The following is a 26,119-nucleotide window of genomic DNA, read 5'->3' as shown; positions in this document are numbered from 1 at the left end:
AATTAATTAAGTACAGTGATGGGATCAATATGATAATCCAAGAACCAGATACTCAAGATGTCCATAACCGGGGACACGGCTAATCATGATTAGTTTGTACACTCTGCAGAGGTTTGCGCACTTTTCCCCACAAGACTCGATCTCCTCCGTTGGATTTCTCGCACTACATGGTGTTTGAGAAACGGATGACCGAGACACAGTTTTTCAGAAGCATTAACTCTAACCCCAGCTAGACCGTACCAACCTACATCCCCTACATCTACTAGCCTACCACTGGAAGAGGTCATGCAACTTACTCCACTATGCTAGAGCCCATAATAGCTTGTGGCTGCACATGGAAGTTTCTAGCATGAATACTCTTATGATCCATTTGAGCCTGGGTGGCATTTCATAGGGTGATCACATGGGTCCTTCGGGATCCCCTTGGGCAAGCACTGGGTTCTCCAGGTGCCCGGGCAGACTACTGGGTGCTCCAGAGTGCCCCTACCATTCCACCCAGATGTGTATTAAAATAGCCACCTTAAGTTAACCATTAAATAATAACTCTCACATCTGTCATGAATCACTCAACCAATCCATGTCTACGAGCTTAGTAGAGCAATACAAGCATAACGTAGAAGTAACTCCCAAGGTTTGGATGTAGGACAATAGGTTCCTACCTCATCAACTACTTCCTAATACCCACATGTTATCAAGTCCTAACCATGCAGTGTTCGAGGGTTGAAACTAATACATAAAAGTTGGGTATGAAAGGGATATGATCAAAGTGTGAACTTGCCTTGTACGGTTGATGAAGATGATTCACACTCATAACTCCCGATAGCTCTACTCGTCACACTCCGGTCAATCTATCGTAAGCAAGCAATGGTAACCACCCATAAGCAATCACTCAAAAGATCGGAAAGAACAAAGAAGACAATTTGAAATACATCAAAACCAAGCAAATAACTCTTGCAACATAAAACAATTTCTAATAGTGCCAAAATTATGTGGATTTGGCCTTATCAGAAAGTTTAGGTCAAGAGCTTCGATTTGCAAAATGAATCAACTCAAATGGAGTTATAAAACTCAAGTTATGATCAAATGAAGTTTAAATTCAAATCTGTTTGAAATCAAATATTAAACTTTCAAAAATATGTTTAAGTTGTTTTACTGGATAGAGGGGATCATAACGAAGAAGTGGGCATTTGTTTCATCTAATTCCGACTAACGAGCAAAATGTGGTGAAGGTTTGAAATTCAGGGACTAATCTGTAAATAAAATATTCACGGATGGGTCCCTAACCAAAAAAATAAAAATAAAAAGAAAAAACTATCGAGTGTACGGAAGCTAACAGATTCTAACGAACAAAAACTGTTCGCTAAAAGAAGCTAATTAACGAACATTCACTAAAATAATTAGGTTAAAAAAACCAGGTTTAACCAAAAGAACCGAAAACTGAAAATAAACCGGAGCGGGTTTGGTTTATACCAGCTCGGCGGTTTAGGCGGAGAAAACCGCCGACGAAACGGGACGGCAGACAGCGGGCGGTGGCTCCGGCGACTGGCGGTGATGGCGCGGGGCGGTGGAGTGCGATAGCGGCGTCGGGGCGGCACCGGATCTCGTCGGGAGGTGGCGGTTGTGTGCGGCGGCAGCGGCGAGTGCGGGACAAGGAGCGGCAGCGGCGGCGAAAACGGGGTCCCGCAGTCCCGGGGCGCGCTATATAAAGGTGGAGGGTGGCGGCTTCTTGGAGGACGGGAAAGGCGGCGACGAAGGTGGCCGGGTCGGCCAAGGCGGCGTGCTGGCTCAGGACTTCATCCCTAGCTCGGAGAAGGGCGGTGCGGCCCGCTGGGCTGGGCCATGCTGGCTAGCTGGGCCTGCCAAGTTAGGGAAGGGTTTTTAAAAAACGCAGACAGACAAAAATTAAAGAAAACAAAAGAAATTAAAAAATTATTTAGACATATAATATATCAGAATTTTCAGAAAAAAGGTTTCAACAACCTGAACATTATTCTAGCTTCAAATAAAATCTACAAAAGTTCAAAAAAAATCAAACAGTGCTACAACTCCAATAAAATCAAGTAAAATCATTTTAAAATAGCAAAATCATTCCAATTCTATTTATCTCCAATTTTATGATGTAGGGAATCATTTTACCCTATTTTCCATATATTTTATTTTTGGAGAAAAATAATTTGAATAAAAACCAAAATATCTCCCAATTGAAAATAATTTCAAAAGGATTTTAAATTTGATTCTTGGAAACTCCCAACTCATATTTCATATGATTTGAAGAAGTCATTTTATCTTCTTTCATGAAAATCATTGAGTTGCTTAAATTTTTTGAATTTGAAAATAGTTCCAAATGAAATTCAAATATTTTCAAATACCCTTTTCATTTAATTAAACGGAAGAAGTCATTGATGTCTACTACACAACCTACTTCTTGTAGATGTTGTTGGGCCTCCAAGTGCAGAGGTTTGTAGGACAGTAGCAAATTTCCCTCAAGTGGATGACCTAAGGTTTATCAATCCGTAAGAGGCGTAGGATGAAGATGGTCTCTCTCAAGCAACCCTGCAACCAAATAACAAAGAGTCTCTTGTGTCCCCAACACACCCAATACAATGGTAAATTGTATAGGTGCACTAGTTCGGCGAAGAGATGGTGATACAAGTGGTATATGGGTAGTAGATAATGGTTTTTGTAATCTGAAAATATAAAAAACAGCAAGGTAACTAATGGTAAAAGTGAGCGCAAACGGTATTGCAATGCGTTGAAACAAGGCCTAGGGTTCATACTTTCACTAGTGCAAGTTCTCTCAACAATAATAACATAATGGGATCACATAACTATCCCTCAACATGCAACAAAGAGTCACTCCAAAGTCACTAATAGCGGAGAACAAACGAAGAGATTATGGTAGGGTACGGAACCACCTCAAAGTTATTCTTTCCAATCAATCCGTTGGGCTATTCCTATAAGTGTCACAAATAGCCCTAGAGTTCGTACTAGAATAACACCTTAAGACACAAATCAACCAAAACCCTAATGTCACCTAGATACTCCAATGTCACCTCAAGTATCCATGGGTATGATTATACGATATGCATCACACAATCTCAGATTCATCTATTCAACCAACACATAGAACCCCAAAGAGTGCCCCAAAGTTCCTACCGGAGAATCACGACAAAAACGTGTGCCAACCCCTATGCATAGGTTCATGGGCGGAACCCACAAGTTGATCACCAAAACATACATCAAGTGTATCATGTGATATCCCATTGTCACCACAGATACGCATGGCAAGACATACATCAAGTGTTCTCAAATCTTTAAAGACTCAATCCGATAAGATAACTTCAAAGGGGAAACTCAATCCATTACAAAACAGTAGAGGGGGGAGAAAACATCATAAGATCCAACTATAATAGCAAAGCTCGCGATACATCAAGATCGTATAACCTCGAGAACACGAGAGAGGGAGAGATCAAACACATAGCTACTGGTACATACCCTCAGCCCCGAGGGAGAACTACTACCTCGTCATGGAGAGCACCGAGATGATGAAGATGGCCACCGGAGAAGGATTCCCCCCTCCGGCAGGGTGCCGGAACGGGTCTAGATTGGCTTTCGGTGGCTACGGAGGCTTCTGGCGGCGGAACTCCCGATCTATTGTGCTTCGCAATCGTTTTAGTGTATATGGAGATATATAGGCGGAAGAAGTACGTCAGGGGGGCCACGAGGGACCCACGAGGGTGGAGGGCGCCCCGGGGGTGGGCACACCCCCTGCCTCATGGCTTCCTCGTAGATCCCCTGACGTGCACTCTTCGTGTGTATAATAAAGTTCCATGAAGTTTCAGGTCAATTGGACTCCGTTTGGTTTTCTTTTTCTGCGATATTCTAAAACAAGGTAAAAACAGAAACTGGCACTGGGCTCTGGGTTAATAGGTTAGTACCAAAAATGATATAAAAGTGTATAATAAAGCCCATAAACATCCAAAACAGTAGATAATATAGCATGGAGCAATAAAAAAGTATAGATACGTTGGAGACGTATCAATCATGTCATCTTCTCTCTAGGGTTTTGTATTTGGAAAGAATTTGAATTCACGGAGAAGAAAAATGAAAGTTTGGGAAAGTCCTTTTATTCCCTCGCATTTAACTTTCAAAAAGTTTCGAATTCACTCACTTTCAGTCAATCAATCACACAACAATCAAACAAACTATCTATTTAATATAACATTCCAAAATTTAGAATTTTGGGATGTTACAGAAAAGAGTTATAACTGTTGTTCCTAATGATAAGAATGAACTTATTCCACAAAGAATTGTTATAGGCTATAGAATGGTAATTGATTTTAGAAAATTAAACAAAGCAACTACAAAAGATCTTTACCCTCTGCCTTTTATTGATCAAACGCTTGAAAGATTGGCTAAGCACACACATTTTTGATTCCTCGATGGATATTCTGGTTTTTCACAAAGACCTATTTCTCAACTTGATCAAGAAAAGACCATTTTTGCTTGTCCCTTTGGAAGCTATGCTTATAGACGTATGCCTTTCGATTTATGCAATGCACCTGCCACTTTTCAAAGATGTATGACTGCTATATTCTCTGACTTTTGCGAAAAGATTGTTGAAGTTTTCATGGATGATTTGTCTATTTATGGGAAGTCTTTTGATGATTGTTTAAGCAATCTTGATCGAGTTTTGCAGAGATGTGAACAAAAAAAATCTTGTCTTGAATTGGGAGAAGTGCCACTTTATGGTTAATGAAGGCAATGTCTTGGGTCATAAAATTTCTGAAAGAGGTATTGAAGTGGACAAAGCTAAGGTTGATGCAATTGAGTAAATGCCATGTCCTAAAGATATAAAAGGTATTTGTAGTTTCTTAGGTCATGCTGGTTTCTATAGGATATTTATCAAAGACTTTTCTAAAATTTCTAGGCCTCTTACGAATCTTTTGCAAAAGGATATTCTTTTGTTTTTTATGATGATTGTTTAGAAGCCTTTGAAACACTCAAGAAAGCCTTAATTTCTGCACCTACTAGTCAACCACCTGATTGGAACTTGCCTTTTCAAATTATGTGTGATGCTAGTGATTATGTTGTTGGTGTTGTTCTAGGACAAAGAGTTGATAAGAAACTGAATGTTATTCATTATGCTAGTAAAACTCTAGACAGTGCTCAACGAAACTATGCTACTAGTGAAAAAGAATTCTTAGCACTGGTGTTTGCTTGTGATAAATTTAGTGAAGGAAAAATGCCCTAGAGGCAATAATAAAGTTGTTATTTGTAGTTCCTTATATCATGATAAATGTTTATTATTCATGCTAGAATTGTATTAACCAGAAACTTAGTACATGTGTGAATACATAGACAAATAGAGTGTCGCTAGTATGCCTCTACTTGACTAGCTCATTAATCAAAGATGGTTATGTTTCCTGACAATAGACATGTGTTGTCATTTGATGAACGGGATCACATCATTAGAGAATGATGTGATGGACAAGACCCATCCATTAGCTTAGCATTATGATAGTTTAGTTTTATTGCTATTGCTTTCTGCATGACTTATACATATTCCTCTGACTATGAGATTGTGCAACTCCCGAATATCGGAGGAACAACTTGTGTGCTATCAAATGTCACAATGTAACTGGGTGATTATAAAGATGCTCTACTGGAGGAACACCTTGTTGAGTATCGGAGAGGTATCTCTGGGCCCTCTCAGTAATGCACATCACTATAAGCCTTGCAAGCAATGTAACTAATGAGTTAGTTGCAGGATGCTGCATTACAGAATGAGTAAAGAGACTTGTCGGTAACGAGATTGAACTAGGTATGACGATACCGACGATCGAATCTCGGGCAAGTAACATACCGATGACAATGGGAATAACGTATGTTGTTATGCGGTTTGACCGATAAAAATCTTCGTAGAATATGTAGGAGCCAATATGAGCATCCATGTTCCGCTATTTTTTATTGACCGAAGATGCGTCTCGGTCATGTCTACATAGTTCTCGAACCCGTAGGGTCCGCACGCTTGACGTTCGATGACGATTTGTATTGTGAGTTATGTGTTTTGGTGACCGAAGTTTGTTCGGAGTCCCGGATGAGATCACGGTCATGACGAGGAGTCTCGAAATGGTCGAGAGGTAAAGATTGATATATTGGAAGGTTATTTACGGACACTGGAATGGTTCCGATAAGGCTCGGGGATTATTCAGAGTACCGAGAGGTTACTGGAATCCCCGGGAAACTTAATGGGCCTAATGGGACATAATGGAGGAGAGGAGGAAGGCCACAGGAGGTGGAGCGCACCCCCTTGCCCAATCCAAATTGGACTAGGGGAGGGGGTGCGGCCCCCCACTTTCCTTCTCCTTCTGCCTCCTTTCCCCTCCTCGCTCTCTGTTGGAAGGAAAGGGGGGCTAATCCTACTAGGAACGGATTCCTACTAGGACTCCCCCCTCTTGGCGCCCTGATACCTCCATTTTGCATCATACTTTTATATCGATATTTATTGCATTATGGGCTATTATTACACATTATGTCACAATACTTATGCCTATTCTCTCTTATTTTACAAGGTTTGCGCGAAGAGGGAGAATGCCGACAGCTTGAATTTTGGGCTGGAAAAGGAGCAAATATTAGAGACCTATTCTGCACAACTCCAAAAGTCCAGAAACTCCACGGAAGTCATTTTTAGAATCTATAAAAAAATATTGGGCGAAGGAAGCACTAGAGGGGGGCCACCCACCATCCACGAGGGTGGGGGGCGTGCCCCTTGCCTCGTGGCCCCCCTGGCAGGCCTCCGGTGCCCATCTTTGGCTATATGAAGGCTTTCGCCCTGGAAAAAATCATAAGCAAGCTCTCGGGACGAAACTCCGCCGCCACGAGGCGGAACCTTGGCGGAACCAATCTAGGGCTTCGACGGAGCTGTTCTGCCGGGGAAACATCCCTCCGGGAGGGGGAAATCATCATCACCATTGTCATCACCATCGATCCTGTAGCGACCAGACCTCAAACAGTATGATCTCTGTGCTCCGGTGTCATCCCTAGATCAGTAATGCTGACACCACACAGTACTCGAAGGATTTATAGCAGAGTAGCAATCACACACTTATTACATCGAGTGTCTCAAAAGAGAACTTATTACAATAAATATGCCTTAAGGCCATCTAATAACGATAACAGCGGAAGGCTTGGAAGATAAGTGAGTCCATCAACTCCAACGGCATCACTGAGTATAGAACCACGACCTAAAAACTCCTTATTCATCGTCTGAAAAGTCTGCAACATTAACGTTGCAGCCCGAGAACGGGTCAGCACATGGAATATGCTGGCAAGGTAACACGTAGAGAGTAATGCAATTAAACAACTATACTATATGCATATTTGGCTGGTGGAAAGCTCTATGGTTACAGTTTTTGCGTAAAGCCAATTTTTCCCTACTTCAAAGGAATAAATTTAATTACTATCATGGTGGTTGTTAAACATTGAGAATGGTTGACAGCTTTCTCAATCCCAATTAAGCATCATCATTTAACAAACCCAACAAAATTAACTTTAGAGTAACATGTTGAGATTCACATGATAATCCAGGTACTAGATACTTAAGATGTCCATAACCGGGGACACGGCTAACCATGATTAGTTTATTACACTCTGCAGAGGTTTGCGCACTTTTCCCCACAAGACTCGATCGCCTCCGTTGGATTTCTCGCACTACATGGTGTTTGAGAAACGGATGACCGAGACACAGTCTTTCAGAAATGCTAGCACCTTACGATGGATAGACCGGTACACCTACTTTCCCCTACATCTGCTAGTCTACCCTGTAAGAGTTCGCACGACTTAATCAACTATGCCAGAGCCCATAATGGCTTGTGGCTGCACACGAAAGTTTCTAGTATGAATAATCTCATGATCCCTTTGAGCCTGGGTGGCGGTCCAAAAGAAAAACAGGCAAGTCCTGGAATACCCAGGTGCCTCAATCCACCCAGATGTGTGTTTAGGTTGCCACCTTAGATAAACCATTAATTAAGAATCTCACATCTGTCATGGATTTCACTCACCCAATCCACGTCTACTAGCATAGCATGGCATAATAAGCAAGCATAGAAATAACTCCCAAAGGTTTGATAATAAACAGGTAATAGGTACTACCTCATCTACTTCCCATCCCACAATTTAATTAGATCCTAATCATGCAATGTGTGAGGATTGATCTAATGCAATAAAACTGGGTTGTAGAAATAGGTATGATCAAAGTGTTACTTGCCTTGCTGATGATTCGCGAAACCTAGAGATTCAAAGTAACAGGCGGCGCACTCCGGGTATTCTATCGCAGACAAACAAAAAAACATACAATAAGTACTCATCTAATGCACACGTAAATCTCAAATAGAAGATCTAACCAGAAAGTTCAACTTAAGAACCCTGGTTTGCAAAAAGAATCAAATCGAACGTAGCAAAAGAAATCAAACGGCGAAAGAAATCAACTTTGTTCTTGTAATCTGGATCTAAGTCAAATTTTACAGTAGCAAAAACTTGTTTAAGTTGATTATTCGGAAAGAGGGTTTCGAGACGTAACTCCAGGCGCTTGAATCGCCTGATTCCGATAAACGAGCGAAAAGTTATACTAAAACGAAAATCGGATCAGAAATCGCGATCAGAAAATAACCGCGGAAAATCCAACGAAAAAGAAAAACGACGAACAGATTAATCGTTAATTAACCTAATCCGAAAATAAAAAAAATTAAAATAATATTAAAATAATAATCAAAAATTCGAAAATAAAACCGACGAAAAAGAAAAAATATATATATTTTAAAAAAATCGGCACGGAAGTCGAGGCGGCGGCGATCCTCGGGCGGCGTGCAACTCCGGCGAGTCGGCGGCGGGTCCGGCGGCAGCGGCGGCGGCGGTGGGCTAGGGTTTCGGGCGCGGGCGCGGTTATGGCCTGGGGCGCCGGGTGCCTCGCTATTTAAAGGCGCCCCCGGGCGGAGTCCCGCTCGGGTACGGCCCATAGTCGGTTTCGTTTTTTTTAAATAATTATGCTCGGAAGAAAAATAAAAAGAAATACTAAACGGACTCCAAAAAACATGAAATAAATTTTCCCGGGTTTCTAAATTCAAGCCCGAAAAAGTGAACATTTATTTGGGCCCAAAATACAACTTTGAAAAACGCGTATTTTTCCTAAATTCAATTAAAAATACCAAAAACTCCGAAATAAATCTTATTTGATTTTTTTATTAAATCCTCAATATTTCTATATTTTGGGAAAGTCATTTTATGCCCTCTCTCATATTTTTGTAATAGAAATAATTGATGATAAAATAAATAAAATCAAATGATCCTGTTTAAAAAATTTGAGAAAACTCAAATATGTAAATAACGAAATCCCCAACTCTCTCTGTGGGTCCTTGAGTTGCTTAGGATTTTCGAGGATCAAAACCAAAAGCAAAGTAAAATATGATATGCATGATGATCTAATGTATAACATTCCAAATTTAAAATTTGGGATGTTACAAACCTACCCCCCTTAAGATGAATCTCGCCCTCGAGATTCTGGTTGGCTAGAAAATAGGTGAGGGTGGTCCTTGAGCAAATCTTCCTCTCGCTCCCAGGTGGCTTCATCCTCCGTGTGGTGGCTCCACTGAACTTCGCAAAACTTGATAATCTTGCTGCGAGTGACTCGGCTGGCAAACTCGAGAATCTTGACTGGTTTCTCCTCATAGGTCAAATTGTTATCCAACTGAATTGCTTCCAATGGCACTGTGTCTCTCAAAGGTATGTGAGCCATCTCCGCGTGACACTTCTTCAACTGAGAAACGTGGAACACATCATGAATTCCTGTCAATCCTTCTGGCAATTCCAACTTGTAGGCCACTTCTCCCGTACGCTCCAAAACTCGACATGGCCCTACAAATCGTGGCGCTAACTTCCCCTTAACTCCAAAGCGTTTAATCCCTCGAAGTGGGGATACTCGAAGATAAGCTCTGTCTCCGACTTCGTAAACTGTTTCCTTGCGTTTAGAATCTGCGTAGCTCTTCTGCCTGGACTGGGCTACCTTGAGCCTATCGCGAATCAACTTCACCTTCTGTTCAGACTCTTTAATCAGATCTGGTCCAAACAACTGGCGGTCTCCAACTTCGTCCCATGACAACGGTGTCCTGCACCTCCTTCCGTACAGAGCTTCGAAAGGGGCCATCTTCAAACTGGTCTGATAGCTATTATTGTAAGAGAACTCTGCATATGGCAAATTATCGTCCCAACTAGATCCATAATCTAGCGCACAAGCTCTCAGCATATCCTCCAAAATCTGATTGACTCTCTCGGTCTGTCCATCTGTCTGCGGATGAAAAGCTGTACTAAATTCTAGCCTAGTACCCAAAGTCTCATGCAACTGCTTCCAGAACTTTGAGGTAAACTGGGTTCCTCTATCTGATACGATGCTCCTTGGAACTCCATGCAAACATATGATCCTGGTCATGTATATCTTTGCCAACTTAGCACTGGTGTAAGTGGTCTTTACTGGGATGAAATGAGCTACCTTCGTCAATCGATCAACTACAACCCAAATCGAGTTATAGCCTGAACGAGTCCTTGGTAATCCCGTGATAAAATCCATGCCTAGCTTATCCCACTTCCATTCGGGTATCGGCAATGGTTGCAACAATCCTGCTGGCTTCTGATGCTCTGCCTTTACTCTCTGACATACGTCACAAACTGCTACATACTCCGCAATATCCTTCTTCATTCCGGTCCACCAGAAAATATCCTTCAAATCCAAATACATCTTGGTATTTCCTGGGTGAATCGAATACGGTGAATCATGTGCCTCTTGCAGAATCAACTTTCTCATCTCCGGGTCATTGGTTACATAAACACGATCTTCAAACCATAGGGTGTCGTGCTCATCCTCACGAAATCCTTTAGCTTTTCCTTGGCTCATTTTCTCTTTTATAGAAGAAATCTCCTTGTCAGATTTCTGAGCCTCTCTGATTTTGTCCATCAAAGTTGACTGAATTTCCAACGTTGCTACATAGCCTCTCGGAACTATTTCCAAACATAGTTCACGAAGATTTTTTGGGCTCCCATTTCCGACTCGAACGCTGCTTCGGTCAGAATGGTCGTGGTGACCCTTGTCAAAAAGAGGTGGACAGGGGGCTGGGCCCTTTGTGTGTAACCCGACAGATGTGATTCTCCGGCAGGCGCAAGGGGCGCCGGCAAGGTGGCTTGCCGAAAGGACTTGTTTATTTACACTAAGAATGCATTTCGCTTCTGCACGAACGTACACATGCACGAGTTACCGGTAGGACTAGACTTTTTCATTAATATGCTGATGCAAGTACAAAGGTTACAGGATACAAGCATGGGCTCGAGAGATTACATTATATGGAAATTAAGATTTGGAAAGTGCCTACAATTTAAGGACAAAGATAGGTTCCCTGTGATCTCCATTCTTTCCTTTTTCCTCCCAGGTGCGGCAGGTGAAGGCAAAAAGGAAGTGGCGGGGAACGCGCCGATGGAGAGCTTGACGAGGAAAACCCTTGGCAGGGCGCGGGGCCGAGGGAGGGGGGTGGCGCGGTCAGTCGGAGTCGACGTCCTCCCGATTGACGCCCTCATCGTCGTCATTGCTGTCACTGTCCTCCACCTCAAGCGAGTTCCCAAGAGCCCGAAGACCTTGATGGAGAGCAAGTCGTCCTCCATCAATTTTAATTGGAGGACGAGCCCCTCTAGCAGGCTATGGGCACGGGCGAAGGTCTTCCATCCACAGCGGAGATACATACCATGAGGGGCTGGGAAGTCGACGTCGACCCACACGCTGCCATTCCCGCAGCCCCTCATGTGCAGCCTCAAGGCTTGAGGCGGGTCAAGGTCCATCTCCCAAGAAAACGGAGTGGGGAGACAAAGATAGCCGTGCACTGGCCCGGGCAGCCTGACGTAGAACTCGCGGGGCTGGTTTCCAACATAGCCCTCCATTGGAGGAGGGGCCGCAAGTAGAGGCGAAGCAGGTGCGCCGCCCCGTCCTCCTCCTCCCCGAGCGGCACGGCGGCCTCAGCCTCGCCCCCTCCATCTTCCTCTCGCGGCCGGCTCCGCCACCACGAGCTATTGGGAAGGAATGGCACGCTGTCGAACAGAGGCCCTCGTCTTCACCATCGGAGCACCAACACGCCCTCTCGCCATGATGAAGGGAAGAAAGGAGTCGAGGCGAAAGAAATGAGTGCTGAAGGATCGGAGGACGCTGTCCCCCTTCCTTTCTTCTTATAAAGGGGCGGGGCCGAGGCTCGGCCGCCCCGCTCGACCAATCCAACCGCCAAGGGGTGTAGGGAATCGGGACCGACCCGCTGCTCCAATCAGCGACGACCCAGTTTCCCGCGTCCACATTATGACATGTGCCCTCCGCGTCCACCATCTACCCTCCTCGGGGCATGAAGGACACGTGGCAAGCAAACCGGAACCAAGAGGGCGACTGAAGCGACCGCATTCCACCTTGTGACCGTGGGGTGCGTGCACCTTGAAGGCTGCGACCCGAGTCCACCTAGTAAATGAGCCGTGCCCCTGCGTTTTCCTCACTTTTATGGGAAGGCGCGGGCCTCCTCTTTACCATTTACTATGATGTGACGCATGAGAGCAACAACCGCCCAATGCATGACCCCCACGTCACGCACGACCCCCACATCGCGCCTTCAACGCGGGTCGTGGGCAAGTGCGATGGGCGAGGGAGTTACAGCAGTACAACCTGGCCCTGCGTGCCCGCTCACCATTTTGGGCCTAGTCCAACAACGCGTCGTACTTATGTATGGCCTAGGCCCGGGGGCACCTGTCGATGCACAAAAGGAGGGGTCCTATTTCCCCTTTACTTGTGCATGGGCAGTTGGAGCCGCGCCTGCGGCCACACCTAACGGGGTAGAGGAAGGAAGCAAAGCCACAAGACAACCAGAACAATGCCAAGCCAGAAACATGAAAAGCAGAGGGGTGAGGTGGACTCCCCCGGCAAGGCCCTTGCCGGGGTGGTCTCCGCAGCCCCAACAAGAACCTTGCCGGGGCAACTTGCCCGACAGCAGAAGAGCCACCCGTCTTGAGCCCAATAGTTCCAACACCATCAACCACTTTGGAACCAAGGCTCGGGAGGCACCTCCATGGTGGCATGCAAATCTTTGTGGAGACCAGAAGCACACAAGACTAGATGACAACCAGAAGACGATGATCCTCGGCAAGATCCTTGCCAAGGATACCCACGAGACCCCCGGCAAGACCCCTGCCAGGGAAGACCACGATGCCGCGGCAAGACCCTTGCCGGTGCCCCGACAAGACTCTTGCGGAAGACATCCGCAGGGCCGCAGCCAGGCCCGCATCTCCCAAGGCTCCACCACTGTTCCCATGCAGCTGCCAGCCCACCAACTAGGCAGGTGCCTGTGTGGCGACATGCGGTCTCTAGGCTGACTTGGCAAGCACCTGCGTGGTGGCATGCATATCTTCGTGAAGGGTACCACCGCACCAACTCAGCAGCCAGCCAGCGTCGCGCTACATGCCTCGTCAGTTCGGACGCGCGTCAAGGCCAGGCGAAGCGACGACAACTAGGACGAGCTTCCTTGCCATCCCTGATAAAGCAAGAAGGGCACGTTAGCAGTGCATTAAGTGCGTTTGTCCTACGGTGCCAGGAGATAAACTCGACTACTGTATAGCTTTCCACCTCCTGTGTGCTGATACGTCTCCAACGTATCTATAATTTTGATTGCTCCATGCTATATTATCTACTGTTTTGGACATTATTGGGCTTTATTATCCACTTTTATATTATTTTTGGGACTAACCTATTAACCGGAGGCCCAGCCTAGAATTGCTGTTTTTTTTCCTGTTTTAGGGTTTCGAAGAAAAGGAATATCAAACGAAGTCCAAACGGAATGAAACCTCCGGGAACGTGATTTTCTAACCAAATAAAACTCAGGAGACTTGGACCCTACCTCAAGTCAATTAACAGGAGGCCACGAGATAGGGGGGCGCGCCTGCCCCCCCCCCAGGCGCGCCCTCCACCCTCGTGGGCCCCCTGTAGCTCCACGGACGTACTTCTTCCTCTTATATATACCCACGTACCCCCAAACGATCAGAGACAGAGCCAAAAACCTAATTCCACCGCCGCAACTTTCTGTATCCACGAGATCCCATCTTGGGGCCTGTTCCGGAGCTCCGCCGGAGGGGGCATCGATCACGGAGGGCTTCTACATCATCATCCAAGCCCCTCCGATGAAGTGTGAGTAGTTTACTTCAGAACTACGGGTCCATAGTTAGTAGCTAGATGGCTTCTTCTCTCTTTTTGGATCTCAATACAATGTTCTCCCCCTCTCTCGTGGAGATCTATTCGATGTAATCTTCTTTTTGCGGTGTGTTTGTTGAGACCGAGGAATTGTGGGTTTATGATCCAGTCTATCTATGAATAATATTTGAATCTTCTCTCAATTCTTTTATGTATGATTGGTTAACTTTGCAAGTCTATTTGAATCTCCGGTAGTATCCTGCGAGTCCCAGAAAACTCCGGATCTCTCCAACTGTTGTTGGTGCTTCCCAATTGGTCACAGTGATAACCTTGGTGGGGTTAACTGCTATTCCTTCTCCGGATATAACATGTCCGAGGAATCCAACTTCCTTCAACCAAAACTCACATTTGCTGAACTTGGCATATAACTGATGTTCTCTGAGCTTCTCAAGTACCAATCGCAAATGTTCTTTATGCTCCTCTTCATTCTGAGAATACCAGAATATCATCGATGAAAACCACGACGAACTTATCCAAAAACTCCATGAACACTTTGTTCATCATGTTCATAAAATAGGCAGGTGCATTAGTCAGTCCAAATGACATAACGGTATACTCATGCAGTCCATATCTTGTGGTGAATGCTGTCTTAGGTATGTCCTGCTCTCGAATCTTCAACTGATGGTACCCTGATCGCAAATTGATCTTGGAAAAGACTTTAGCCCCTTGCAATCGATCAAACAGATCATTGATCATTGGTAGCGGGTACTTGTTTTTGATTGTTACTTCGTTCAATCCTCGATAATCAACAACCATTCTTAATGATCCATCCTTCTTCTCCACTAGAAGTACTGGTGATCCCCAAGGCGAAGAACTTGGGTGAATGTAACCTTTATCCAGTAACTCCTTAATCTGCTTCTTAATTTCCACCAAATCTTTTGCGGGCATCCTGTATGGTCGCTTCGATATTGGCCCAGTGCCTGGAAAAAGCTCAATAAAAAACTCAATGTCTCTATCCGGTGGCATGCCTGGCAACTCCTCGGGAAATACATCAGGAAAATCCTTTACCACTGGTACTTCCTCCTGCACAACTCCTGATAAGGAATTTACTTGTGTCCTGTTTGGCGCATGTCGGGATACATACTTGATCCTTCTTCCTTCTGGCGTTATGAGCAAAATTGTCTTACTGGCGCAATCGATGTTTCCTCCATACATCGACAGCCAATCCATACCGAGAATTACATCCAAACCTTGGGATTCCAGAATAATTAAATCCGTTGGGAAAACATGCCTTCCTATACTTAATGGCACTTGAAAACATCCTTGTCCGGCCATGTACTCTGCTCCTGGAGAGCTTACTAGCATAGGTGTTTTAAGAACCCTAGTGGGCAGGCTATACTTTTCCACAAATCCCCTTGATATGTATGAATGCGATGCACCAGTATCAAAAAGAACGAGTGCAGTAAATGACTTAACCAAAAACTTACCTATTACTGCATCGGGCTGAGCTTCAACCTCCTCCACATTAACGTGGTTCACCTGTCCCCTGTTGAAAGGGTTCGGCTTCTTTCCAGAGCTTCCGTTGCCGTTTTGGCCTTCAGGACATTCATTGGCATAATGTCCGGTCTTGGAACACTTGAAACAGGTGACTTGACTCAGATCTCTCTTGGCTGGGGTTGATGGGGTGTTGCGGTTCTGTCCATTGCTTCCTCCATTCACGTTACTATTCTTGGTGCCATTGTGATTGTGCGAGCTACCTACTCCATGGGTATGCTGAAAATGTCCTCCCGGTCTAGGGGTAAAGCGTGGCTTCTGCTGAGCTTCTGAATTATACTTTCCTTGTCCATACTTCCTCTTGCGGTTCTCAATTTCCTGCTGCTTCCCTTCAATCATAAGAGCACGGTCTACCAACTCCTGGTAGTTGTTGAAGGTGGCTACCATCAACTGCATACTCAACTCATCATTCAGTCCTTCCAGAAATTTCTCCTGCTTAGCTGCATCCGTAGCAACGTCATCTGGGGCATAACATGCTAGCTTACTAAACTCTTCCACATACTGGCCAACTGTCCGTCCTCCTTGGCATAAGTTACGAAACTCACGCTTCTTCATGGCCATTGCTCCTGCTGAAACATGGGCAGTACGAAAAGCCTGCTGAAACTGGTCCCATGTGACAGTGTCGACTTGTGAAATTCTCCCACCAGGATGCTGCGGGTCCTTCTAACTGATGTGCGGCAAACTTCACCTTATCCGCATCTGTGCATCCTGTTGTGGTCAACTCCCTAGCTGTCTTGCGGAGCCAATCATCTGCTACTATCGGCTCGGTGCTACTGGAAAACACCGGCGGATTCAGCCTAAGAAAATGGGCTAAGTGGTCAACAGGTGGTGGTGGTGGTGGGTTGTTGTTGTTGTTCCCCCAATTCTGATTCTGAACTAGCAACTGCATCAAGGTGTTCTGCTGCTGGATCAACTGGGTGAGCTCCGGCGGAAAGGCAAATCCGGGGTCACGTCTCGGAGGCATCTCAGGGTTTAGAAAAGATGAGATATAAGAATAGAGGGGGTCTAAAGAGAAAACACTACCCATATGCACATGAGGCAAAAGCAAACAATTCACTTCATTCAATCAAACAAAGGCATTCAATCGATCTAGCTATCGCAAGAGTGCTCGGACTACTAAATTTACATGGTGGACTACTACTACTGGTGAGGTGGTCTACTAGAAACATTCTACGGTTGTAGACTCCATGATATCGGCTCCAGCTTCATCAACATAGTCATCATCGCTACTATCTGCTTCCGAGTCGGTGCCGTCGATGATGATGTAGTCTTCCGGGCTAATCTCTTTGGGTTCTTCGTCTTCATCTACTGGTGTCGGGCCTCCCATAAATATTCCAATCTTCTTGATCAGGTCGTCATTCTTCTCCACCAATACTTCAATTCCTTCTTCATAATCTTCGCGTGTAGCCTTGAGTTCTTCCTCCAGTTCCTTGATTCCAGTCTTAGTCTTATTCAGATCTATCATGTCGGCGCACATCTAATTCTCCTGTCGTCGAATGTGCTGATTTAACTCCTGAATAAAAGCTGCAATTGATCTATCTTTCCTGGTGTTAATCATCTCCCAGTGTTCATCTCGGCGCCCACAAATCTGGTAGATAGTATCCTTGAGATCCCTGCGGTAGACTTCTCCAATGCATCCCATGGCGATGTGAGCTGCCATACTCTTTCCTAGACTCCAAGTTGGTGCATCAAAAGAAAACTCTATGGGCTCAGTGACTGGCATGAACGTCCTTCCTGGAACTTGAACTTGAATCATCCAGTGCTCTTCTTCAGGTAAAGTGGCGTTGTAGGTTCCCGTGAAGCTTGGTACTCCTATGTTCAGGTATCTAGTGACTTCCTTCAAGTGGCGTCCAAAGGGTGTATCTTCATCTGGTTGTGTGAACTTGTTCCTTGCATCCGCCATCCTAAAGAGTAGAAAAGATGAGAGGTCAGAAGAGAAGAGAGTGAGTAGTGATCTAGGTATTTAGCTTAGTGGTCGTGTCCTACAGTCAGTGTGTGCTCTGATACCATCTCTGTAGCAACCAGACCTCAAACAGTCTGATCTCTATGCTCTGGTGTCATCCCTGGATCAGTAATGCTGACACCACACAGTACTCGAAGGATTTATAGCAGAGTAGCAATCACACACTTATTACATCGAGTGTCTCAAAAGAGAACTTATTACAATAAATATGGCTTAAGGCCATCTAATAACGATAACAGCGGAAGGCTTGGAAGATAAGTGAGTCCATCAACTCCAACGGCATGACTGAGTATAGAACCACGACCTAAAAACTCCTTATTCGTCATCTGAAAAGTCTGCAATATTAACGTTGCAGCCCGAGAATGGGTCAGCACATGGAATATGCTGGCAAGGTAACACGTAGAGAGTAATGGAATGAGACAACTATACTATATGAATATTTGGCTGGTGGAAAGCTCTATGGTTACAGTTTTTGCGTAAAGCCAATTTTTCCCTACTTCAAAGGAATAAATTTAATTACTATCATGGTGGTTGTTAAACATTGAGAATGGTTGACAGCATTCTCAATCCCAATTAAGCATCATCATTTAACAAACCCAACAAAATTAACTTTGGAGTAACATGTTGAGATTCACATGATAATCCAGGTACTAGATACTCAAGATGTCCATAACAGGGGACACGGCTAATCATGATTAGTTTATTATACTCTGCAGAGGTTTGCGCACTTTTCCCCACAAGACTCGATCGCCTCCGTTGGATTTCTCGCACTACATGGTGTTTGAGAAACGGGTGACCGAGACACAGTCTTTCAAAAATGCTAGCACCTTACGATGGATAGACCGATACACCTACTTTCCCCTACATCTGCTAGTCTACCCTATAAGAGTTCGCACGACTTAATCAACTATGCCAGAGCCCATAATGGCTTGTGGCTGCACACGGAAGTTTCTAGTATGAATAATCTCATGATCCCTTTGAGCCTGGGTGGCGGTCCAAAAGAAAAACAGGAAAGTCCTGGAATACCCAGGTGCCTCAATCCACCCAGATGTGTGTTTAGGTTGCCACCTTAGATAAACCATTAATTAACAATCTCACATCTGTCATGGATTTCATTCACCCAATCCACGTCTACTAGCATAGCATGGCATAATGAGCAAGCGTAGAAATAACTCCCAAAGGTTTGATAATAAACAGGTAATAGGTACTACCTCATCTACATCCCATCCCACAATTTAATTAGATCCTAATCATGCAATGTGTGAGGATTGATCTAATGCAATAAAACTGGGTTGTAGAAAAAGGTATGATCAAAGTGTTACTTGCCTTGCTGATGATCCGCGAAACCTAGAGATTCAAAGTAACAGGCGGCGCACTCCGGGTATTCTATCGCAGACAAACAAACAAGCATACAATAAGTACTCCTCTAATGCACACGTAAAACTCAAATAGAAGATATAACCAGAAAGTTCAACTTAAGAACCCTGGTTTGCAAAAAGAATCAAATCGAACGTAGCAAAAGAAATCAACTTCGTTCTAGTAATCTAGATCTAAGTCAAATTTTACAGTAGCAAAAACTTGTTTAAGTTGATTATTCGGAAAGAGGGTTTCAAGACGAAACTCCAGGCGCTTGAATTGCCTGATTCCGATAAACGAGCGAAAAGTTATACTAAAACAAAAATCGGATCAGAAATCGCGATCAGAAAATAACCGTGGAAAATCCGACGAAAAAGAAAAACGACGAACAGATTAATCGTTAATTAACCTAATCCGAAAATAATAATAAAAAATTAAAATAATATTAAAATAATAAAAAAATTCAAAAATAAAACCGACGAAAAAGAAAATAAATAAATAAATATATATATATATATATATATATATTATTTTTTAAAAAAATTCGGCACGGAAGTCGAGGTGGCGACGAACCTCGGGCGGCGTGCAACTCTGGCGAGTCGGCGGCGGGTCCGGCGGCGGGCTAGGGTTTCGGGCGCGGCCGCGGTTATGGGCTGGGGCGCCGGGTGCCTCGCTATTTAAAGGCGCCCCCGGGCGGAGTCCCGCTCGGGTACGGCCCATAGTCGGTTTCGTTTTTTTAAATAATTACGCTCGGAAGAAAAATAAAAAGAAATACTAAACGGACTCCAAAAAACATGAAATAAAATTTCCCGGGTTTCTAAATTCAAGCCCGAAAAAGTGAACATTTATTTGGGGGCAAAATACAACTTTGAGAAACGCGTATTTTTCCTAAATTCAATTAAAAATACTGAAAAACTCCGTAATAAATCTTATTTGATTTTTTATTAAATCCTCAATATTTCTATATTTTGGGAAAGTCATTTTATTCCCTCTCTCATATTTTTGTAATAGAAATAATTGATGATAAAATAAATAAAATCAAATGATCCTGTTTACAAAATTTGAGAAAACTCAAATATGTAAATAACGAAATCCCCAACTCTCTCCGTGGGTCCTTGAGTTGCTTAGGATTTTCTAGGATCAAAACCAAAAGCAAAATAAAATATGATATGCATGATGATCTAATGTATAACATTCCAAATTGAAAATTTGGGATGTTACAGATCCACTCATTGGGAGGGGGCCAATCTCCATCAACATCTTCACCAGCACCATCTCATCTCAAACCCTAGTTCATCTCTTGTATCCAATCTTTGTCCCAAAACCTCAGATTGGTAGCTGTGGGTTGCTAGTAGTGTTGATTACTCCTTTTAGTTGATGCTAGTTGGTTTATTTGGTGGAAGATCATATGTTCAGATCCTTTATGCATATTAATACCCCTCTGATTCACTACAAAAAAATACACTTCCGTGATGATACGTGTTTGTCACAGTAGGTCTCGTTTTCTGTCATGCATGTACATCCATGACAAATTTATGACAGAATCAAGAGAGTTATACCTGTGCTGTCGTAGAAGTGTTCCATGACATTACCAAAATTATCATCACGGAAGTGTCCACTTCCATGACAATAAATCGCGCGTCACCGAAGTGCTTTCGTCAAGGGTGACCGACACGTGGCATCCACCGTAACAGAACGCCGTTAAGCTATCGGGTCCGGTTTTGGATCCGATAACCCGTTAACAGCCCGGACCAATTGGGATCTTCCATGTGTAAAATCATCATTGGCTGTAGGAAGCACGTGTCAGCTCTGTGTTGGCACATGTTTCACTCATCCAATGGGCAAGATGCGCCTATGATATGTTAACACGTGGACCGGCCCAAAAGTGGCCCATAAAGTTTAAATGGGCCGGCTCAGCTAAAGGCCCACAAGATTTTTGTAGGCCATAATTGGCCAGCCCAGGTGAAGGCCCACAAGATTTTTGTGGACAATAATGGGCTGGCCCAGCTAAAGGCCCACAAGATTTCGCCGACATTAATGGGCCGGCCCAGCTGTAGGCCCACAAGATTTTCAAGACCCTAGTAGGCCGGCCCGTTAACTGGCTGCCATATTTTGGGCCAAATGCCGGCCCATACTTGATTCGGTCCATTAATGGCCTACCACATTCCGGGCCTAATAATGGCCCATATGAGATCCGGCCCGTTACAAGCCTACCACGTTCTGGGCCAAATTACGGCCCAGATCAGGTCCAGCCCTTTAAGAGGCTTTGGGCTAAATTATGGCCCATATCAGATTCAGCCCATCAACTGGACGCTATGCTTTTGGGCCCACTTGCTAAAGGCCTATTTAGTAATTCGGCTTGATATTAGTTTCGGCCTGTTAATGGCCCGTTTAACATTTCAGCCCTATATTAATTTTGGCCTATTAAAAGCCCATCATATAGTTGGGCCTAACTACGGCCCGATTTGCATCCGGCCTGCTCGCAGCCGATAATCTGATTGTGCCAAACAAGGACCGAGACAATTTTGGCCTGTTATAAGCCCATGATTTGATTGGCACATTCATGGGTCGGGGTCTATTTCGGCATGCTGCCGGCCTGTGAGCTGGTCGGCACGTTTCAGGCCCAACCTACTTTTCAGCCTCCTAAAGGCCCATTGAGTTTTCTTGGGAAAATAGGGCCGGTGGTTTACTCGGCATATTAAAGGCCTAAATCTACTAGTGGTCCAGTTCACATTTAGGCCTGTTAACGGACCAAGATGACGGGGCCCATAATGCGCATCATACATGGTGATTTGCATGATGGGCCGATTATGTACCATAATTTTACGGTTAGGCCATTTTACTGCGAAGACAGGATATATATACAATAAAATAGCTGCAACATCATGAATAAGAAAAAAACCTAGACTATACAATACAGAAATTAAGGCATACTACATCCACTGGGCATCAAAGTTCGCCACTATGATAATAAAGCACAAGTAGACAGCATATTACATACACTGGCATCAAAGATCACCACCAGTGCAACTAAACACGCCGACAAAATAATATACAAAATCGACAGCACTTCAATAGTGTTCAAGAAAGGTTAGCCCTGCTCGGGAGCTGCAGCGCAAGCAGTTGAGCAAGCTGGTGAGACTGCACTTATTTGACACTTATATCCTACTCACTCTGAAAGATAAACAAGCTGGCAGATGACATGTTTTGGACATATAAGTATCAATGCTGACTATTTATCACATTTCTTATTGACGAATAAAGTGACACAGTTTAAAATAACATTAACACAATATGGTATTGTTCAGGTCAAGACATGGCAGGAAATGACATTGTGAAGGAGTTGGCAGCTTCACGACACCACTGGATTACAGATCAAGAACTCATAAGTATCAATGGTTAGTGTGCTGTCAATTTATCCCATTTCAGATTGGCAACATAAGATCACTTGCTCTGTATAGTTTAATTTACATGGTATGGAGAAGAAACTTGGCTGTACAACTGAAAACTTAAATTGAGAAGGACAAACTTTTGTTTATGAACTGGAGTACATAATAAACTTTAAACATGCAATTTGATGCAAACACCAAAAATAAACAGCTATTGCAGTCATGCCTAACCAAATATACACAACAAAGTTTGAAGGCTTGAGAAGGACAAACTTACATTATTGGTGAAGGCAGGCTCTATAAAGCCCTTGTCCATGCTGATGGGGGGGGATTCAAGAAGTTTACCACAGAATCTTCTTCATAAGCATTGCCTTTATTCTACATTTTGTTAAGAGTAAATATAGATGTGACAATATAAGAAAAAATGGAGAATATTTAAGATAAGATGAAGAGTGATGCTACGTAACCAAGTAGCTATAAATGTAAGTACATCGATACAGGCAAAAGGTACAACCAAGAGCAATGGAGAGCTAAACTTCTTCAGTACCATCGGTGTTATCCAACCTTATGGTAAGAGTAAATATAGATCTTATGGATAGAAAATGGAGGGCAAAGGAAAATAAGATGCAGAGTGATGGTACATGAACAACTACCTGTCAATATAAGTACACTGATAAAGGATAGCAGGTACTTACAAGAACAATGCAGAGCTAAAAATTTTCATTGGCATTGGATATATTCTACACTAATGTAACCATTCATACAAATCAGATAATTTGGAGCGAACGATTGATATGCAAGCTATCATGCATACTGCTGTCACATAATGAACCAGGTATGTATGCAAGTACAGTGATACAGGACAACAAGTACTAACAAGAGCAAAGCAGCGGGCGGCATATTTGCGATATCCTGTTGTTCTTTTCAAACCGGAATTCTTTTTCGAGCAGATTTCCTACAAAAAAGATCCGTAAGGCCCATGCAGAAAAGTAGAAGTTCAAATTGTCATGCGAGATGATAGACAGTACCTCATCCTCGGAACGAGACCAGTGCATAACGAGGTTTTTCCATTCAATGTCTTCTAAATTTAGCACATGAGACTTCACCTGAAATTTGTTTATAGACTTGCCATCAAAGTGTGATTTCCTCAGGTAACACCAATACTGCTCCAATGCTTCCTTGAAATGCGCAAGCAAGCTTTGCTCGTCATGACTATCCAGATTGAACCTCGCCTACTTACAACAATGTAATGTAAATCATTGATGTGTTCAATCAGCAGAAAACAGGAAAATAATCACCATGAATAATAGCACTTACACGTAAGTGGGATAGGAAGATGTGAAACTGGTGTTTGTCTTCACTATAATCTTCCCATGATGGGAATATATGCACGTAGTCCCTAACAACATTGATAACATTGTCTTTTAAACTGGGAATAACTGGAATGGAGTTCCAATCTGTAGGAATTGGTCGTCTCTGCAGTTGGGATAGGTCTTCGGCCGGTGGGCTTGCTATACTTTTTGCTGGAGTGGGATTTTTCTGTGGTACGGCTGGTGCTATGGCAACTGAAATCGGCATACCTTTTGCTGGAGTGCGTGTCCTGTGTGGTGCGGCTAGTGGTGTGTCAAGTGAAGTATGGGTATAGTCTGCTGGAGTCGGTCCTATGCTTTGTGTCACTGGTTGTACAACCAATATAAGTGGGGTGCTGTCTGATTTCTCTGGCACAACCACGTTTTTCAAGGACTTTGCTGGTGCTCCTTCAGGTTCGGCAATCACCCTCTTCCTTTTTAATGTCTGATGCACAAGAACAATATTTGAGTGGTAAAACATGGTATGATGACAGATGGAAAATGTATTGATAATGGATGGGCATGACATGTCGACATATATGATGAGTAAACTAAGCAGATGGCAGTGCAACAATATAGAAGAAATGCAAGACAACATATGCAAGATACGCGAAATCAATAAAACCTTGCCAAATTAGAACATGCACCTTGATAGGTGAACAGGACAGGCCATCTGCCTTTGACTCCTCGAGATTAGAATAGTCATTAGGATCATATTCTGAACAAGAATCAACAGGTGGGGAGCGTATGAGTTTCATTGCATCCAGAATGGCACTCAATGCCTTGGTGCCAATTTTGTAAGTCATTACGGTGTTTAGCTTCAAGAGTGGACTGCTGCTAGTGCGACACAAAGCATCTACACAGATCATAGTGTAGATATAACAGGAAAACCGTAAGCATCAGAGTAAAATCAGCAAAGTGGAACTTGCTGGAATATATGTGCTAGTATTGCTCGTACGACTAGAAAGGATTCAGATACCAGCTCTCTTCAACTAAAGGTGTGGTACTGTTAGTATCAGTGTAACTCTCAAAGGCGACACAACTTCCCGCATTTCCTTACTATTCTTATAGGATTCAAGTGGGCAGGCCACTACAAATCCTATTCCCGTGTTTACAAAATCCTAGGAATCAAAGAGGTCCGAAGAGTTCAAAGTGTCCATACCAACCGACCGTATAGACCTCTACACTTCAAATGTCCCTGCTCATCTTCACTACAAGGAACATACTGTACTACTATCATACTCCCTTCGTTCCAAAATATAAGTCTTGGTAGAGATTTCATCTATGGATCACATAAAGATGTATCCAGATACATTTTAGAGTGTAGATTCACTCATTTTGCTCCATATGTAGTCCATGGTGGAATCTATACAAAGACTTGTATTTAGGAGCGGAGAGAGTACTTATTAAAGAAGAACGGAAGAGGAACATGCTAAAGAAGAGCAAGCAAATTTTGGATAATAAAATGTTCATTGCGCAGTGCCCACATATGATGAACTAGAGCGCATTAAGAAAGCAACTTCCTGCTGTCTCTCTATATGTGGTGCATGTGCTTTTTTGAAAGTAAAGTAGGAACGTTAGCTGACCAATTAAATGTTATCTGTTTTAGTAATATCAGCATCATATCAGATTCTTACTTGAGCAACAAGTTTGGAATTATGAGTGGCACGTTCTTTAGCTTGATGGATACAGGAGCAGTGCTAAGCAGGTACAATGATGGTACTGAATATAAAGGCATGTCTACATGCAAGTCGCGTGACTTTTGTCATTTGGGTCAGTCGACCATTTCAGGCGGTTGGATGAAGATCCTACCTCTCCTAACCCTTCTTCTTCCTCATCTTTGATTCTTCCCATACAAAACACTGCATGGGCCGCCGGCCGGACCACCGGCCCCCACCACCTGTGTTCCTCCGCCACCCCCCCCCCCACCCCGCCACACCTGCGTCGAGTTTTCTTCGTTTGGCGAGGCCCCACCACCGCCCCCACAACCAAAGTCCCCACCCGAGCCCCTTCGTTCGCACCGACGAACTCCAGCGAGCTCTAAAAAATCGACTGACCTAATTTTGAAATTTAGTCTACTGTGATTTAACTAGTGTGGAATATAAAAGGGGAAAACCATAAGCATTGGGAGTATAGTATTGAGCGTGCCATGGCGGATCTGAAGGTGCAAACCGGACAAAGGCAACTTCGCAACCAATGTTTGCTTCCAACTAGCAAGTAAGTGATGGACAAGAAATCAGAGTAAAGCATTGGCGAT

Source organism: Triticum urartu, chromosome 2 (assembly GCF_003073215.2).
Source record: "Triticum urartu cultivar G1812 chromosome 2, Tu2.1, whole genome shotgun sequence".
NCBI classification, from domain to species: Eukaryota; Viridiplantae; Streptophyta; class Magnoliopsida; order Poales; family Poaceae; genus Triticum; species Triticum urartu.
Note: the sequence above shows the minus strand (reverse complement) of the source record.